General features: G+C 38.7%; 1 protein-coding gene across 1 annotated transcript in view; it reads right to left on the bottom strand.

The window, feature by feature from the left end:
* The window catches only part of aunip (aurora kinase A and ninein interacting protein), a 954,922-nt gene that overhangs the window by 267,770 nt on the left and 668,575 nt on the right, over positions 1-18,577 (bottom strand). The window lies entirely within an intron of this gene.

Below are 18,577 nucleotides of genomic sequence, written 5' to 3'. Positions count from 1 at the left end.
TAGGCACAAACACAACCAGCTTCGGGTTTTAGCTCACCACGCAATGTTTTGTATCTCTCGCCTTATGCAGTCAGTGGGGAGCGGATAATAATAATAATAATAATCCTTCCCAGTTCCCCTCACTATCCTCTGCAGGGCCATCCTGTCAGTCACATTGCTGCTTGAGCGCCATGTTCAGATGCAGCACATCAACACACCCCAAACCACCGCCGAGGGTGCCTGCAGAGAAAATAGAAAGGCAAACCGAACACCACATTTTGCAAGCACAACAATTCAGAAACACACGCAACTTCACATAAAACCAATAACATACTGGGAACCTTTCAAACGGGAATCAAACCACATGATAAAAAAAAAAAGAAACACACAATGAGAAGGAAACCCATACTGGTTTACAAAGCACACAACAAAACTGCAACCACAAAATTTTAAACACACCATGTCATCTCACATAGGAGGACAGGATGTGATTTACTTTTTGTAATGACACAGAAAGTCCCTGGCAACAGGTCAGTGGTCATTCCTGCTGTCGTAAAGCTCTCTGCAGTGTCCCTGTTGAAATTCTTTACTGGTTTTGAAGGAACTGAGAAGAAAAGAAAGCCGCGGAGCTTCAACAAAGGACTGTGACTTGCTGTCCTTCGTAGAAATCACAATTCATACTGTAAAAATAACAACGTACGTGTGAACTCAAAGTGTTGATGTCTGCCTTGCATTTTGTTTTCTGCTGCCGGTGTGCTTTGTTTAATTTTTGAACTTCCAAGCCCCTGCGGAGTCTCAGGTGTGGACTAAACACACGGTGGATTCGGGCTTAACTCTGCATCCTGTGATACAGTATTTTCCCATGCAGGGCCTGTTTGTTTTGTGAACATGACTCACCCCTATAAAACTGCAGCAGTGCTGGGCTATAAGCATTCACATATAAAGTGCGCCACCGTGGCTCGGTAAACAACACCAACTGTAAGCAATCTGAAGTTAATATGACTGCAAAATACCACTGAGGAGAGAAGAGATGATATGCAATCTGTGTTCAACTGATGCAACATTCTTGAGAAAATATAATAAGTGAGCTATGGGCTATTGCTTCAGAGGGTGAGAGCCGGAGATTGCAGGGTGAAGAGCAGAATATAAAGTCAGATCAAAAACATTCCTGTAAAGAAGACTGCTGAAGACGGCAGCATATGAAGTGATTAGCAACGTGGACAATGATGTGTTTTGTCGGGGTGTGAACACACGCGTGACTGCATGTGTGTGTTGTGCAAGAGTTCTCTTTTTTTTCCCTCCACTGCTTGATGTTGAACAAGCACGGTTGCTGTGGCAGAAGCTTGCTGAGTGTTCTCCGAAACGCACCAGCTGGCCTCTCTGGGTGTGTGTGTGTGGGGGTGTGTGTGTGAGTGTGTGTCTGCACTTTCTAACAGCTCCTCCTTCCAAACAGAAGCTTGCCACTTCAGAAATGTCTCTCTTTACATTTTGCAGCCCAGTTCCTCGCGCTAGGAGGTCACACACTTAACCAGGTCACAGCAGCTGGGTTCTGCTTGACTCAGAAAGGTCGCAGAAACCTGTTCCCGCAGGCTGGCCAAACATGGATGAGCCGCAGATTCCACAGGAATGATGGCTGTTATTTTTAGGTCTCTCATTCTTTCTTTGTGCAGTGGTCGTCCTACGATACCAAAAAAACCTGAAGGTGACTCACCAGGCTGATTGATGTATGTGTGTGTTGGTGAGCAAGTGTGTTTGTCATGCAGCAGAGCAGGCACAGGAACAGGTTTCCGGATTTTTTTTCTTTTCTTTTAAAGTCCTAAACAACAGCTTGAACAGTCGTTATTGTCGTCGGTTCTCAGGCTGAAAAAGTCATTGTTGTCTGACATCAAAGAAAGGTTGTGTGACTGTAGTTTGTTTAAGTGCGACACAGAGTTCAGGTGTTCACAGGAGGAATCGGCTTTTTTGTGTTGGCTGTGATTAAGAAAGGTTTTCCCAAGACTCCATGCAATGACAGTTTGTAAGGGTGTAAACAAATATATAGATATTAAGACAGCACAAAGTTTAGTGATAAAGTAAAGTCTGTTTCCTAACAATAGGTGCAGTAGCTCCCGGAACGACTTTGGACCCCCTTTTTACCTTTACTCTTACTCTTTCTGGCATAGATTAAACAAGATTGAAAAACCTGTTGACAGCAATTGGTATCCATATTGACCAGAGAGCATCACACAGTTTGTGCAGATTTGTCGGCTGCACATTGACGATATGAATCATCCCTTCCACCACGTCCCAAAGGAGCTTTGTCGGCTTGAGATCTGGTGAGGTCGTTGGAATACAATACAACAATGCTCTGGTAGGATGTGGGGTTTACACAATACTAAAAAATCCAAAGTTTTCCAAGATAATTTATCCAACACCACAATACCCCCACTATCACCTTCAACTGTTGATCAATGCAGGATAGCTCAATGCTTTACACCAGATTTGGATCCTAACATCTAAATATTGGAGCTGAAATTGAGATTCAGCAGACAGATGTTTTACCAATCTATGCCTCCTCAATTTCCTACTCTTAAATCACCTGTATAGAAGCACTTTGGCTACTTGGTAGAGCTAAGAAAGAGTGACAAATTAAGCACAACTGCTTTGGGAAGGCACAACAGACAGCTAGTCGTTAGCCGCAAACAATTCCAAATGGTTTCTGCTTTGTAGTGCTAAATGAGCAACTATTTCAGAGACCTCCCTTTAATTTGAACTGCACCTGGTCATTGTAACATACTTAGATTGATCAAACCTAAACTGGGTTGTTTATTAGTAATTTAAATGGATTACTCAAATATAAACTGGAGTAATCTACACTCATTACAGATTCTATAAAACTTCTTGTCTCATTCCGATCAACCCAGAATCGTCTATTTTGCCCCTGACAGGAGATGCACTGAGGTCACCTTGTAAGATTCTCCCAAGATGTTTAGGTTTCATTTGACTCTATGATGTAAATTATGTTACTAATCAGAAGGTTGCAGCCTTCCATTGTGTGTGCATGAAGGTGTGTGTTATATTTATCTATTCGGTGCCTGTGTGGGAGTGTAGCTGAGTCCCCACACCAGCAAGCTGCAAAAGAAAACAGTATTCAGACCATGCTCTCCCTTGTTATAATTAGAAGAGTCCCTCGCTGCTGGCAGCCATACAGAGAGGCTGGGAATTGATCTGCTTTGAAAATAGTTAAAAGTCTGCTTTGGCTGACAGCCAGCCATCACTGGGAATCAGTGTTACTGCTGGGTAATCTTTCTCAATGTAAAAAGACAGAAATAATAATAATAATAAAAAAGGGGGGGCGCTACTTTAAGACCACACCAAGAGTTCAACCGTAGATACAAAATCTGGGAGTCGAAATCTTTCTGCTGGAGCAAAATCTGAATTTGTCTGCATTTGGTTTTGAGCATACTTGTATTAAAGTTTAGGATGATAGACATATTCTAAAAGATATGCAACTACCTCTATAAGAACATACCAGAAGTATGTTACAACCTCAACTTAATGTTTTGTGACTAAGGCTGCATTTAAATTGGACTCCCTTCATCTTAAAAGTGTACTCCTTGTTTTTCGTGTGGTGTTTTCTTCCCACTTCACTTTATTGATTTGAAAGGTTCAAGCCAAAATGTAACCAAAGTGTTACCAAGCTATGTCTGAATCTCCAAATTATTTGTCAGTGCTTGGTCAGTGGATCACTATAAAGTGCTTTCTTTGGGATTTGGAAAACTAAGGATTTTCTACTTGAACCGTATCCAAAATGTTGTGTTAAACCTAACCAAGTAATACATACCCTTGAAACTAAGGGGCAGAAGTGTAGAGGAGTAACAAGGAATTGCATGACCCATAAACATGCATACAGAGTTAATTGGAAACACTGAAGGTAAGAATGTGTTTATGTGTTGATCCTAACAATCTCTCCAGGGTGTATCAAGCCGGTTGCACTCTGATTGTTTGGAGGTAGTAGGCACCAACCCCCTGAAACTGGGGAGCAATAAACCGAGTGTGACAATTGATAGAGGGATGACAAAACTGAGGCTTTTCAATGACAGACGCTTAAAAATGGCTGCAAACTACACTGGCAAAGAAATGCACAATACAAGCAGTCTCCATACTCGAAGTTTAGGTCAAAACAATTATTGTTTAGTTAGATTTTTTTTTCCTGTTTATTTTCTGATTTTGTATGAGTCACAGTTTAAGAGCTTTGTTTGACTCAAACCCAAGGATCAACCACAGACACAGGGAAAACAAACAACCACCGCAAGGTTCAGGCAGTGCAATTGCCAATCTTACTCTTTGACAAAATACCTGGTGTGCAAAACTACATCAAACATGTTTGTTGTCATGTTCTGCCAAGCAATGACCTCCTCATTGAACCTCCGCAAGACAGATATAAAATAACCTAATAGTGTATGCAGCTGAGGGGCAGGGGGCTTCTAGAAAGTCAATTATTTGATGCCACTTAATATAAAAAGCCAGAGGCTATGCTTTTTTTTAATATAAGGGTAAAATTTGATTTTCCCAAATGTCTGACTCTCCAGTTATTTCAGCGCTTTTGGCAAGCTGACACCCTGTTGCAGACGAGAGTGAGATATAGACGTGTAATGGATATTGAACTACACAGTTATTTCCCCCTTGGGTGTACAGTCTGCCTCTGAAATAAAAAGTTGGTCTCACATGCATGCAATTCTGTTCTACTGTACATCCTGACCTCTGCACTCTGAAAACGGCATGAACTTAAATGCTGAGGTCTCGTGTGGAGTTAGTCATCAGACCACAGTAACCACCTTTGATGAATACGCTCTGTTTTTACAACCTCAATTGACCTCAGGGGCAATCAATCAAACCAGGAGCTGAGATGGAGACTGTTTCATGTGGAATTGCTCCAGACTTTAGTCTGGCCAAGACATGCTGCCTTCCTTGGCAAGTTATCCCAACTTGTCCATCACAATGTCTTTCATCTGTGAGACTGTAGATGAGCCTGATTGCCCTCTTGGTCATACATGTGTTTTTGTATTTCAAAACCCACTCGGGTTTCAAAATCTGGTTCAAATTTTACAGAGCGCTCTGCTCAGGTTTTATAGCTCACCAAAACCAAGTTTATTGGAACATATACCTCCAGATGGTTCCCTATTGATTGAGAGCATTTATTCTCACGCAGGGGAGTTGTCATGCTTGCACATACTCAGCAGAAAGACTTCCTTAAAGGTCTTCTGCGAAGCTGCAGCTGAAGAAAAAGAAAAAAACACAATGGTGAAAGTGCATTCACAAGAAACATTTATCTCAAGAAATTGCAAAGAAGCAGTTTCAAGGAATAATGTTTAGCTGAAATGCAGTTTATCTTTAAGTATTACTGACAGGAGCGTCAAATCGGTTCCTGTATCTCATGTGGTTTGAAAAGGTTGAAAATTCCTCCTGTACTTCAAGTGATTTATTTAATTTTTATGATGAGTTTTTATGTCTGAATGTTTCTCTTTTGTACTGGTCACTGTTTGGTTATTGGAGGGCCATTTAACTTCTTTTTTCATGTTCACCCCCCCCCCCCCCCACCACCACCCCCTCACACACCCCACACACACACACCACTGCGCACGCCCACACCAACACACACACAATCAGAGAGAAACAATTTTTAAACAAATTCTTGGAATAAAAGCGAAAGTTTAGGAGTTTTAGAAATTCCATGCATGGTTCACTTCACATGTAAGTCAACCTCAACGCCTTGTAAGTTCCCAGTTCTTTGTAGAAGTCCAGCAGTGTGGGTGCTCTGAATTTGCTGTTTCTCCTTATGCTTTTCCAGCTTTAACTCAGTCAGCTATTTAAAAAAAAAAGCAAAAACCCCCCCAAAAAACAGGAAATCACGATCAACAGCAGCACGACTTGCTTTTCTTTCATGCCTTCTGTAGCAGCCTGTCCTTCATTCTCTGAATAGCCTTGTTGGAGGATTATTTAACTACTTTTTTTCATGTTCACACACAGAATCTGAGAGAAAGTATTTTTACACAAATTCTTGGAACAAATGGGAAAGTTTTGAAATTTCAGAAGAGATAAATTTCCTTAGGTTCTCCTTCAACTTTCTATCGCATCTGAAGAACTGCAGGTGGTAAGGACAGATAACCTGAACACAGTGCTAGAAAAATAGAGATCATACAAACTCTGTAAATCCTGCTCAGGTGTAAAAATTCTTTAAGGGGAGAAGTAGCATGATATTTTGTTCATGGTTGGAAGGAGGAGAAGATGGACACACAAATTGAGGACTTGAAGGCAAAAGAGAATGAACAGTATGTGAATGAAATGAAATGATCTTCCTCCTTCTTGTGACTGGAATCACCTTCAGAAACAAAATGAGATCAAGGAGCTCTGCCTTCTGTGGCGAGCTCCGAGAAGATGCCACCGGCCTTCACATCAACAGGAATCAACTGAGGTGTTTTTTGCATCTAATCATGTCGCCACCTGGACACATTTTTTTGGGAAGTTTTTTCAAACACATCCCACTGTAAGAAAACTCTGGGGGAGATCTAGAACTTGAGGAAAGCATGAGCTGGAATAAAAGACGGATGTCCGGGTTTGTCTCTCAGACCTGTTAACTCTGTGGCCAGACACTGAGTAAACGAAAGACTCTGCCCTCTATTATCTCTTTGTTCCTGTAATTGTTTACTTCAATTCTGACATCCCTTCACGATTGAAATCAAAACCAAATATGTTCAAACTTCTCAGGTTTTTCCCCTTTGGAGGAATAAAGTATTCCCACTCGTTCATTAAGCTATCGGAATAAACCACTTAAACATCAGCCTTTATTTATTTATTATATAACAAAAACTGACTGAAACTAAACTATCAATAAAGTTAATTTAGTTTAGTTCAATCCAGCTAGAATATACAACTCAATATTTCCTACTTATTACTTACACAATAATGTTTATTACAACCACGTTCAGTTTTAACAGTATAGTATTTTATTCACTTTTATATTGCAGTACTTGACGTAATATAAAGTCTTTTGTACTACATTATTTGTGATTTTATTTCTTAATAATTAAAGTAATTGTTACACATAAACATTTTGTTTGGAGGCACCTTTCTCAACGCTCAAGGACACCATAAAAAATGCAAAATTATGACGTCTTCATAAGATTACCTGTGTAGAAAAAGTTAGTTAAAACATTAAGTAAAAATGCAATACCCTTCAAATGAGCACACGAAGACAACAAGACTCAAATGTTCTTTTAGCTAAGAACAACCTTTTGATATTCCAGTATTTGTTTCGTGTTAGGTCTGCTAATATAAACCAGTTTTAAATATTCCTTTTGTCCTTGGTTAATTTTATATGACGTTTTTCTCATAACAAAGAACCAAAAGTTCAAGTTAAACAAAATATTATTATTATTTTTTAAATCTTAAGGATAACTTGAGAATAAAAAAAATAACAAATCAGTTCAAGTTCAGTTCAATGTTTTGGCTGAAACATCAGGTATCTGCATATCCCTGTGAATCACTTTGACTTCAACAGCAGGGCATCCAACCACAAATCTTTACGTCTTCCTTCCATCTCTCCGTAATCACCTCTCAGTCTGTTTAAAACATTTACACAGCATCAAACAACGACGTACCACCACAATTACTGAGAGATTTCTTGGGAAAACCAAGAAGCACTTTTTGCTCCAAAACTAACGAGAAAAGAAACTCTGTATTGTTCTGCATCTGGCCGTAGCTTGGACACCCTTGCCTTAAGAGAGCCTGTCAGCAGAGCTTTGCTTTGAAAACAGAAATACGCCTCATCCTGCTCCATGACCCCAGAACCTTCTGGAATGAGCTAGAGAACGTAAGAACGTCTCCAGGGTGCAGGACGTCTGAGCTCCTCTTTTAGGCCGCTTACCTCTGGGATCTGACCCCGGATAAATGGAAGACAAAGGATGAACGTACTTCAGATTGAAATTCTATTACAAGTTAAGCCTTGCTTTCCCTCCAGGGACAAAGTAATTGAAAAGAAAATGTTGTCCCATCTAAATAATCTGAGAATATGACCAAAGTGGAAAACACATCCACTTGAAGATGATTACTGACGTCCAAATGCTGCAAAAACAAAGACAGTGCTGAACAAATAAATAGGCTAACCAAAAAAGAGGTTTAAAATGTTTAAAAAGTTTCAACATGTTCAACATCTACCTTTGATTTCTATAAAACCTCCTTTGGATTTGTAGGATTTGCTTAACAATTACTCCTGATGACAATCCTGTTTTTATTTTATTATAATTTTTTTTTTTACACTAAACTGGTTACAAAAACATAAAACACAAACTCCAGCTTAGGTCAGATACACAACGAACCATTAAGACAAATTTAGATCAATTGATCATTCGAGAAAATCCATAAATCATTTTGATCCATCAAACTCGTAAGTGCTGTTTTCCTTTTTGTGAAATCCACTTAATTGGAAATTTGTTTCTCATCAGCAGAATTTCGCTCGAAAAACTCAGCTCACTTCCCTCCACCTCCCAGGAACGTGATTTCTTAATTCCTCTCTGTCATTCACCAGTCACCACATGATTTCATTGAAATTGTTTGCTTTACTCTCAGAGCGCCGCTCCATGATGACTCAAGGGGTTTCCTGTTGCTGATAGGAAGTGGATAACGATTGTGCATGCATGTCTGTTTGGAAATGCTGTTTCCACCATGTGCAGACGTCACTCCCCGCTTGTACAGTTTTTGACCAATCGCCGCCGTTGCACAAGCAGCTGCATGGATGAGAGGACTCCATGATGTCACAGTGGAATTAATAACATGCTGAAAAGGAAACCGGAACCGACTGCGGTTTTAATGTCTGAGGAAAGTGGGGAAATTATACAATTATTTTCATGGTTGGGATGTGGGGAAGAAAGTTCTTGAAACACGGTGAATTTTGTTTAGTTGCCCTGATGGATTACTACAGGTTTGACTTCAGATTAGCTCCAAGAAACATGGGATTTTTGGTTTAGGAGCCAGGATGTGTAAGTTCCCTGTGTTGCCATAATTTAGAGAATGCTAATGTAGTATTCTGTGACTTTTTAATATTAAGAACATAATCCAAAAATAATAATGCTTTTAAAAAGCAAGTTTTCATTCTACAATGATACCCCATTTTTGTGGTAAGCTCAACAACTTAGATTTCCATTTTCAGTCCTTATCACATGTTCAGTTCAAACAGAGACTGTAAGACTTTCAGTCTTACAGAAATCAAAGTCTCTGTGCTTTGATTTCCTGATAATAGCGTATAATTCATGGCCTAAAATGATTATTTTGTCAGCCATCATCTGTTGTAGCTTCATAGTACAAACATTTGTTCATTCGATATTCAAAAAGAAATGCCTTGTCAGGACAAAACACTTTTCTAACAGGCATTTGTTGAATGAACGTGCAGGCTTTGTAACTACACAGAATAGGATAGAGGAAGTATTTTTACTTCCCTTACAGATCTTCTGAGCAGGAAAGGTGAGTGATATCTGTGAAAGTAAATTGGTCCATTTGTTCGAAACATTTTTTACTCCAGAGTTAAGAAACAATTGGAATCTTGGCATTATGGGAACATAGAAATTCTAAAATTTAGGAGTGAGAACGCGAAACCTTTCATCTTACATCGAGCAGAGTCAGCAGCCAGACCTCAGAGTGTTATTTGTTAGCATAAAGTCACTCATTTAAGCAAAGCAATTCTTTTGCATAAGTTTTCTGAGGTCAGATTTTCATGAAGCCTTGCAAACCAACCTGCTTTTCAAATCGTTGTTCTAGATAGAGACAAAGACGTTTAGAAAAATTTAATTTTAAATATAAAAATACACACATTGCTGTAAGAAAGTAATACCAGCTCTCATGCCAGCAGTATCACTGCAAAATCATTTCAAGGCATATTAGTAATTTACCAACATTTTTCTCTAAACCTTTCAAAAACACCTTTTAGAAAGCAGTTTTATATTAAAATTCACATGACAATGACACTGAAAAGTAGCCAAAACTGTAATAAAAGTAAATGTAGTTATTAATCACGAGTGCTGCTGCTGGAAGAGCCTCCATGGATCAATAAAGGTTCTGTAAATATTTTTGATTTGCAAGATTTTAAGGATTATAGCAATCTTTTTCAGACTTTTATTAGAGTGAACCAAAGAACTGGCCCAGCTGATGGACAGGCCAGAAGACATGGCTAAAAATAACTATTAATATTATTATTGTGTGTTTGTTTTGTTCTCAATCTTCTCTCTATTACTCTTCCCCTTAAGTGCCCTTTACTTTGATTTATTTCACTTTTTTACGTTGAAAACATTTCTTTAGAAACCTTTCTTGGGAGCATTGCACATGAAACTGTCATCCAGCATTAATCTCATTGATGCTGCTTGATTAAAGATGATGTACAGCTGCTGTCCAACAGGGCAGCCTGCTTCAAAGGTTTCTGCACTTAATTATATTTATGAGCGAGTAGATACCCTCTGCCAAAAGACGTAGTAATAAAATAAAATAATAAATAAACACTATTTGTTGGTCATTTTCTCCACAAATCCCATCTTCCCTCGAACTCCTTCCACATGAAGTGAACCAGTTATGAATTCATCAAAGTGTGTTAACACGAATGGGAGAGGAGCTTAGCTTTAGGAAAAAAAAGCAATTAGTTGCAGGATAATATCCCATGTAACAGGATTTCAATGACTGTTGGCGCTGCTCTCCTCCAAAAGGAGATTTATTCTCATAATCCTGTGATGAAAGGGATGGCCAATTATTTCCCATGCATTTGAACACACTGTATGAGCCAGGGCAAGGCCTGTGGGAGAGCGAGAGAGAGAGAGAGAGAGAGAGAGAGAGAGAGAGAGAGAGAGAGAGAGAGAGAGAGAGACAGACAGAGCGGAAGCGTTCAACAAGAAGAAAAGGCAAAAAAAAAAGGAAAAGAGAGAAATGTTTGTGTGTACACAAACGCACTAGCTGTTCTGAAAGCAGCGACAAGCTGTCACTCCACAAATTACCTAATGCGGGGCCTTTAATGATGTGATTGCACGACAACTCACGGGGAGAGAGATGAAAGCCGAGCAGTGCTCCATTAACGGCAGACGGCGTGGCTGTGGAAAATTAGGCCCCGCGTTTCTGGGCATTTCATCAGTTTTGAAGGATGTTGAAAATGGGGGTTAACAGTATTGAAGTTTGTGTTTGAGTTTCAACAGCCGGGTGTCATCATAAAGGAGTACACATGATGTTATTGAAACATGCAGCGAGATATTTCAAAGGAATGAAGTCGTGGGACCGTATCCCTGGAGAACCGTGATGGTAATTACAAGGAAACTATTTGGACGGAATCATAGAACATAAAATACATTCAATGTTAAGGATATATTCAAATATTTGAAGTTTGACGTAACGGTACTGGTAGTTATTTTATTTTCCTAATTCAGCATTTCAACGGAAAATTCTCAGTTTTAATACATTTCCACCAGGTTGTTTCTAATATTTTCATAATTTGACAGGCCCAAACAGGGTTTGGAGCACCAATCAATAAATGTATTAATTATCTATAACCGGTTAATCTTGCAGGTGGAGAGGGGGAGGTGGTGGTCATCTCCAGCTGTCATTGGGCGAGAGGACAGGTCATCAGTGTACCACTGAGAAACACAGGACAGACTGTTTAAAGTGATATAGTTTGAAATCCATAGTAACAGGGTTCAACATCAAATCTTTGGAAATGATATGACATTAAATGTAAGCTATACATAAAATTTGAGCCTTTTCAATGACTGTTCATCCATAATAAATAATTACAAAAATATTTTCAGTGCTATAAATCTCTACTTTCTTTACTTTCTTCTGTTTGTGTTGTTTCCGCCACATTTAAAAGCATCAGGCCATCAAACATATTTTATTTAATTCATTATTTCACAAGTGAAACGGTTATGTTTCCGCTTAGAGACTGGCTGGTTTGGATAGCTACTTTATCTTAAATTGAAATCATAATTTCATCATTTTGTATTTACTTTTATAATGTTTATCTGATGATCTGAGAAAAGAAAAAAGTTGACTTTTTTTGGAGGGGGCTTAAACATTTTTATTGCATTACATATGAGTTGATCCTCAAGAAATTGTTGCAAAAAAATTGTTACTTGCCTCAATTTCCCAAAGGACAGAATGAAAAATAAAAACTTAGTCTCAAAAATCAACCCAAAGCCAGAGACCAAAACAGGAAGTTGTTGTTTTAAATCGACTATCACATTGAAATTAATCAAAATCAGTGTAATTTGTACACCGATTGTAACAAATTACAATGGGTGTACTTCCTGTTTTTACATATCGATAAACATTCTTAATGCTGAGCGCATAAAAACCAAACACGTTTTTGTGGCCACATCCCTCTCTTATGTATTTGCTGTGATGTGAAACATCAGTTATGTTATGGGATTAGAAAGAATTGTATTCAGTTGCATTCAGGGTTCATATATCCATCAGTCTACACTTAACAAAGAGTCCAGAAAGGCAGACTATTCAGAATTGTGGCACCCGGGTGAGATTACTTCAAAGAAGTACAAAGAGAAGTTGCACAAAAAGAAAATCTACCATGCAGACAGTGCCAAAAACAACCTTCTTAAGCTTTGCACTCTAAGCAAAGCATGATACAAAGGCCATCCCACATACACACACGAAAGAGTTTGTTGATTCGTGCATCAAGATGATACTTTTTAATTAAAACTCTTTACCTGTTTCTTTGTAAACTTAATTAGTTACAACAGAGATTTGCAAAAGTGTTAACTCATCATAAATGCTTTCATGTTATGTCAACAAAAACTTCAGTGTAACTACAAATCGAATAAGATGACAGACTGGACAGGGAGCAGCGAAATGTAACTCTGGAGGAGCTGCACAGATGCAGGAAACCCACTAGTAACCCCCCAAAATGGAAAAGGAGCAAGCAGAAAGATTTTGAGAAAGAAAGACAGTAGAAAATTACTTTCCTCTTTATCACAAAAGACTTGAATTTTCATGCCCTAATCACTTTAAACATTTTAGAGCAACACTGACCCAATCTCATTCACAAACACTGATACACTGATATTGAGACGGGTAGCAAATTGAGGTTGTACGCCTCAATAAGCTCACTCCTGAGCAAGACCTTGGCTTCAAAACAGCTGGGGTTACATATCCATCTGTTGGAATGGCCCAGTCAAAGTCCAAACATGAATATAATTTGCATTTCACGATGCATTTATTTTTTTCAGTTTTGAATACTTTGTTTCCTTTTTTTTTGCTTCAGTGGTATGCGCCACTTTCTGTTGGTTTATCACAAAAGAAATCCCTATGAAACAATGATGTTTGTTGTTGCAACTTGACAAAATCCTACAAAGTTCAACACAGATGCAAACACTTTTGCATGCCACCATATAAGAAGCTGTTTTGGTACATTTATTTTCACAGATCTCCAGCTCAGTGTCAGACTTTCCCATTGAGATATTTGTCCTGCAGAATTCTGCTGAATGGTGATTCATTGCACCAAACATACACGATCCAGTCAGACCTGCAGGATACAGGATTCACATCCACTGCTGTACATTTCACTCAGCTGTGAGTCAGGGCTACAGAATCTCTGTGGATGCGTGACAGCATGAACTGCAGTGTGTGTGTTGGTGTGTGTGAGCTCAGGGACAGACAGCTGCTGTTGCTACCTGAAAGCTGTGCTGTGGGTGCTGTCTATGCCTTCCCTCAGCAGTCAATGAGTGAGGATATTGACATGATAAAGCTACTGATGACTTAAGGCTTGTGTGCGCATCTTTGTGTGTGTAAGGGTGTGGGCGGAGGTAATTAAGGTGTCAGGAAACATGCATTATTTATTGAAACGCAACGTAATGATGGAGAGGCAGCATGATCCATCATGCCCGACTATGTTAACGGTGCTAGAGTATGTGTGTGTTTCTTTAACAGACACACATCTAATTAAATTTTTTGTTCTGAATGAGGTTTGCTTTTAACCGGTGGGTCTTTGATTGATTTGTTCTCTTGCATCTGAAACTCAGCTTCTGTGTTTCTCTTACAGTAAAATCTGTGATGTCGCTGCGCTTGTTCAGTTGGTGTTTCTGTTACAGACTGTGAGATTCAAGGCACAATAAAACTTGATGTACAGTACACTCTGTGAGTGCAGTCGTGACAAGACCGTTTCACATATTAGGACAAAAAAATTTCTATTTGCGACTCAGCGAGCCGAAGAGGAGACTTGCTATTTTGTGCTAGAGTGTTGAGACAAAGCTTGGGTGTTAGGCAAGTTACCGGGTTGTGACTCAATGTTTTGTGCTGATTACAGCTTTGTGTTTAGAGTTATGTCATTTCCCCTCAGGGTGAATACTAAGGAGATTAGGCTGACCCAGTCCTTTTAAATGCAGGTAAAACACTGGTTAAACAGTGTGAACAAGCTTTCTGGGAAGCAAAAGTTTACTTCACTCTTCAGAAAGCAGACTAAAATTTGCTGAGAAGCTTTCATTAACTTCCACGGAAATAGGAACTGCTTGCTTACTTATATCTGAAAGACATTTCACCACATGCAGTGCCTTGTCTTGTCTTGCTAAACCCACAAACTTCAATATGTTTTAAAAATATTAGATGCCGTAGACAAACAAAAAGTATTGCCTAATTGTGACACTGAAGAAAAAAAAAAAACAAGAATGCAATGCAATTTTCATTTTGTATTAAATCAATAGCAGAACTACACTTTGAAGCTCCATTGGCAAAAACTTTAGGTAATGTCACTAGCGGCTTTGAACAACTCAAACTGAAATTGCTATCTCCATCCACTCTCTTCCACTCATCTGGGGTCGGGTCGCAGGGGTAGCAACCTAAGAAAGGAGGCCTAGACTTCCCTGAACAAGTGTGATGTGAACAAGCGACATCACACTTGTTCAGCTCCGCCAGGGGAACCCCATGGCGTTCCCAGGTCAGCCGAGAAACAAAGTCCCTCCAGCGTGTCTTTGGGTCTTCCCCGGGGTTTCACAGAGGAGTAGTTCCTATAATGAGCCCAGCTGATGCCCAATTCCACCAGGTGTTTGCTAATTGCTGCTGCCTCTAGTCTGGAGGAGCTATTGCAGTCACCCACATACATCATGGGTGACTCTAATAGAATCATGTCTATCTTGCTGAGTCTGAGTCCGCTAGTTTTGAAATGAGCAAACCTAAAGATTAATGCTTTTATTTTGAAGAATATGTCTGAGCTTTATTTTGAAAGCCTAACATGATCTTTTCACACATCTCTGTTTTAGCTGCTTTCTTGTTGTGTAGACTACTTACATTATATTTACTATTAATATAATAACTCTTTGTGCCAACGATAAATAACTTCTTCCTGGACAGTTAAACTGTAACATTATAACCCAGCAAACCCAATTTATCCCACTTGTAGAAGTGAGTAAGTGAAGAGACCAAGCAACAAAAAAGCATGCGCATACATTCCTGCAAGGTGTTGAACCAAGAAAAGACATTTTAATATGCGGAAAAAGTCCAAACCCATCTGGGGAGAACATATAAACTCCACCCTTTAAGCCTTGTGCTGGTTGCTTTTCAGTTCCCAAACTATGGGCAGAAATTTTAGCACTCAATAAATTCAGCACAAATTTCAGTATTTTTCCATCCTATACAGGCATGATCCGTTTTCTGCGGTCTGTGGCTTTAGTGAGCCTTTTTGAAATATTGTTATTCTTCACCTCGCCTGGCAGTAAATCTTAGAGAACAGCTAAAGCCCGAATGGAAGTTTGCCTGGAAATAAGAGGTGAAGTTTTATAACATCAAAGAGGAGGAAGACAGAGAGAAGGACAACTCGGATTCTTTTATGTCATCTGAATTGACCCAACGTCTGTAGAATATTCTAACAAATAATTTTTACACAAAAATGTCCAATATGCATTCTTTAGGGGGGCCGGAGGAGGAGCGGTGAATCAATTTTCAAACAAGAGAAAGAAAAAATAAATTTTAATGTATTGTAACTAACAATTAGTGCCTACTATTAGAAGAAAATAGATGTTAGACTGACCAAACGTTCAGAAACTAGATTTTGTTCTTGTGCATCCCCAACTGATAGCTGTGGAGTTTTATTACTTTGCCATAATTTTCAATTTAGTCAACCAATTTTAAAGATTATGTTAGTCTATTGTTGCCATATGGAGCTCAAATTGTTAAACTTTGAGTTCTTTACAAGTAAACGTGTTCACATTGCCTGAGGCTCTTTCCATTATACGAGAGACAATATCTTGACCTTTTGAAAGTTTTAACAAGTTACAAACAAACTGGAATGTATCTTTGAACCAAGCTTTAAGAATCACACAATTAGCACTTCACATTACCATCAACATCCCAACATAGCCTGACACATGCAGGTGATGGCAACAGGCTCTGGAGATGATTGATAGGAGGAAGGATGGAGCTAAATACACCAGTCCTGGAGGAAACACCTGTTAGAGACTTTTCTGTAAACTGGAGTAAATGTTCATCTTACAACAGCCTTAAAAACAATCCTTATATGAAAACAACATTTTAGTTTTTTTTATATCATAACAATTACCTTTTAAGTTACAGTAACTTTCATATAAGTGAAGCCAGATCACTGAGACTGATAGCATTGAATCACAGCAAAACTGAATAAATACATATGTTGTGGGGGAAGAAAAACAATGACTTATAACCCAAAACTAAATTAAAATAGAAATCAAAACTAGCTGGTTCCTCATTAATGGACAACTATTCAGTCGAAACAGCTTAGTGGCAGTTTCAGAAACTATCATGAAACTCAACACGGTCATTGTGAACTGCCCCGGGGAATCCCAAATCAAATGCAAATTAAGGACGCCTTTAGTCCTTTTTTATTTCATACAGAGACAATGTTCACGATTTCATTGACCATGTCAAAGGAAAGATGCATGGTAACCAAGTTGTAGCTAAAAATTTTAATTTTCACCTCTAGTCCCTCGACAGGTTCATAGACTGCATATCAACCTATCAGTGGAGTCATTTCAGACCTGCATCAAAACAATTGTTCCTTTTCCTTTTGACAAGACTAAACCTTTCAGGGTTTGAGGATATTAAACAATTAATTGTTTCAAGTTTTATCGTGACCATTGTCTTGAAACCACCTTGGTAGAAATATTCTTCATGGGTTTTCTATTAGGAAAAGAAGAGCTGAGTTAATAACTTAACATTTCTACCTCCATGCTGTATTGCTGCCTTTAAATTCTATTTTTTTGGTAGTTTCTTTCTAATACAAAATGAAGCAACATTTGCAGGCAACATGTGTTGCTCTGCATTCTTAAAGGATTTATCTGCTTTCACAATAACGTCACAGAGGAGTAACTGGCTTCACTAATTCATACCTCATACAATGACATGCCAAGAAATGCTTTTGAACATCTTAAAAAGAATCAGAAAGATTTTTCCACCTTAGATCAAGTGGTATTTTTCAGGTTTTCTTTTCCTCCCATCAGTTTCCCTCAGTTCCTCCATTTTTCTGCTTCCCTCACATCTGTTAATTATTAGTTAATCAGCACACCTGTTCACCATCAACTAATCACTTTCCCAGTATAAATACTTGTGGTTTTCATGCATTCTTTGTCAATTTCTAACATTGCCATTCAGACACACAATCTTACAATATGTTTTCATCAATCCCTCTCCCTTTGTCCACTTTCTTGGCCTTTTAGGTTCAAGATTTATTTTGATGTACTTGTCTCCTTACTTAAGTTGAATTAAATATTTCATATACTCCAAATCCTGACAAAAGAATATGGTGTTTTCAAGAAGGAGTTGACATTCAGATGAACTTGTCTCCACTTCAAAATTTTCTAAGGAAATTGTTTGTATCAGAGACACATGAACCCAGAGAAGAACCCGTCTGGAAAGGGTTCAATGTGCGACAGACATCACAGGAGTGGCTGGACAAATTAACAAGGCTGATGAGACTAAACAAAAGAAGCATTGATTCATAATTGTAATTTTTCTTTTTGGCATTCAGGTCCATTTTAATGGATGCTTACAGTGAGTGTTGGAGTTATTTTAGTAGTGTTGCCTTACAGCAAAAAGGTCTTGGGTTCAAGTCTTAGCTTTGGTGTTTCTGTGAGCTTTGCATTTTCTCTCAGTTCTTTATCTTTCTCTTATGTAGTTGGAAAAACAGGCATTTTAGCTTCACTGTACAAACTGACATCATGTCTGAGATCGTGTATGCATTCATGGTTTCATTGTCCTGTGATGGACTGGTGAAATATCCAATGTGTTTCCAAATGCTGACCCAAACTGAGAAACAACAGGCTCCAGTGACAGAGTTATTTGAACTCAAATAGTGGTTTTAGGCGGTTGGGAGAGAAGTCAAGCTGGTTTTACTGAACACTGGGTCACAATTTATGACCCAGTTTTATTGGGTTAGAGAAGAAACCTTATAGGCGCTTCATCATCCTTTCAATTCTGAACTGTTTTGAACGACCCATCACTAAATTAGCAAAACACACATAGAAATCATCCATAGATGGCACTCAGTAGGTAGGACTCAAAAAGCTCTTTCCGTTTTAAAGTTCAGTGGAAAATCTGATTGGCATTCGTATGAGGA

Source organism: Xiphophorus couchianus, chromosome 13 (assembly GCF_001444195.1).
Source record: "Xiphophorus couchianus chromosome 13, X_couchianus-1.0, whole genome shotgun sequence".
Taxonomy (NCBI): Eukaryota; Metazoa; Chordata; class Actinopteri; order Cyprinodontiformes; family Poeciliidae; genus Xiphophorus; species Xiphophorus couchianus.
Note: the sequence above shows the minus strand (reverse complement) of the source record. Positions and strands in the feature narration are given on the sequence as shown.